This window comes from Elephantulus edwardii, unplaced genomic scaffold (assembly GCF_000299155.1).
Source record: "Elephantulus edwardii isolate Elephantulus edwardi_28Jun2011 unplaced genomic scaffold, EleEdw1.0 scaffold00146, whole genome shotgun sequence".
NCBI classification, from domain to species: Eukaryota; Metazoa; Chordata; class Mammalia; order Macroscelidea; family Macroscelididae; genus Elephantulus; species Elephantulus edwardii.
In genome coordinates this window covers 5,946,596-5,948,484 of record NW_006399896.1, presented here as the reverse complement: position 1 = coordinate 5,948,484, position 1,889 = coordinate 5,946,596, and the positions used below count along the sequence as shown (strand labels likewise).

At 38.1% G+C, this 1,889-nt stretch overlaps 1 pseudogene; it reads left to right on the top strand.

The window, feature by feature from the left end:
- Positions 1–340: 340 nt before the first annotated feature.
- Positions 341–993, top strand: LOC102846025 (annotated as a pseudogene).
- Positions 994–1,889: the final 896 nt, after the last annotated feature.

The window sequence follows — 1,889 nt, the reverse complement described above, 5'->3', positions numbered from 1 at the left end:
TATTTTTTAAAAAAAGAACAAACGCACATGTCTTGGGGGGGAAAATTGTTTAAGGGTGTTCTGGTTGCCTAGTGGTAAGAAGCTGCAATGCAATCCTGGGAGTGCACAGTCCAAATCCACCAGATGCTCCTCTCGAATCCACCAGATGGTCCTCCAAAAGAGGACCAACCTCCTCCTGTGCCAGTCAGATCCAATTCAATGGTACAAAACAAACAAAAAGTTTAAATACATTTCTATTCTAAGTGGATGATTTTAGACAAGTTCTCAGTAATAACCTTAAGGTATTAGAATGCCCAGCGCCCTCACCCACCCCCTTGCCTGGGGGGGGGAGGGGGAAGCAATGGCGAAGCAGGAACAGATTCTGGTCCTTGACCCACCCACAGACCTCAAATTTAAAGGCCCCTTCACTGATGTAGTTACTACAAATCTTAAGAAATCCATCAGACAGAAAAGTGTGTTTCAAAGTGAAGACTAGAGCTCCTAGCCGGTACTGTGTGAGACCCAACAGAGGAATTACTGATCCAGGCTTGTCTGTGACTGTTTCAGTAATGATTCAGCCTTTTGACTATGCTCTAAATGAGAAGAGTAAACATAAGTTTATGGTACAATTTTTGCTCCACCAAATACTTCAGATATGGAAGCTGTGTGGAAAGAGGCAAAACCTGATGAATTAATGGATTCTAAATTGAGATGCGTATTTGAAATGCCCAATGAAAATGATAAATTGAATGATACAGAAAATAGCAAAGCTGCTCCGCTGAATGCATCTAAACAAGATGGACCCATGCGAAAAACACGTATGTTTCCCTCAGTGATACTGAAACAAAAAAACTAATGGAAGAGTGTAAAAGACTTCAGGGAGAAAAGATGAAACTGTCAGAAGAAAATCAACACCTGAGAGAAGAAGGTGTAAGGCTCAGAAAGGCAGCACAACAGCTTCCATTGCATCCTTCAGAGATAATATCACCAGACCTCTTCCTTCGCTTGTTATAACTGCAGCCATTTTCATTGGATTCTTTCTAGGAAAAGTCATCTTAAAGAGTGAAGCACACAGAGTGCTATTTTTCTTTTTCTTGACCAGAAAAAGATTTCTTTACCTACCATTTAATTGGTGGTACGGTCCAAAATGACCATTTGTGTGTGTGTGTGTGTGTGTGTGTGTGTGTGTGTGTAGAGTGTCATATAGGCTTTGCCTCTAATGTTCTCTTACGGTTATGAAACACAATAAAAACAGTTTACTGGACAAATTGTCTATTAGAGATCATCAATAGCCGATGTCAGATGCTCATTCAAGTCCTTTATGAAATTAATAAAGAATTGTTCTTTCTTTGTGGTTTTAATAAGAGTTCAAAAATTGTTCAGAGTCTTATAAATGTTATTTTAATAATCCCTTCAAATTTTATTTGTTGCTGTTACCTCTTCAAACATGATTTATTTAGATTGCTAATCCCACTCATTCAGGAAATGCCAAGAGGTATTCTGTGGGTAAATGGTGTCTCTTACAGTGTAAATTTTCTCTAATGTCATAAAATATAACATTTTTCTAATATCATTGCAGAATTTTTATCCTCTGTGAGGCAATTGTTGTTTTTCATTCTAATAATCCTGTCCTATGGTATTTAACACATCCAGGGCAACATCTGTTATCTGAAACACTTCAACTGGTATACCATTATTCCTGGGGCCTTATTTTTTGCTATTTCCTTCAAAGCAGCTTGAACTTCTTCCTTCATCACCATAGCCTCTTGCTCATATGCTATTTCCTTAAATTCCTCTGTATCTGCCAATTCCTTCCTATATAATGACTCAGTATATTCCTTCCATCTTCTTTTAATACTTCCTGGATCATTTAATATTCTGCCCAAAGCATCCTTGATTACAGCAACTCT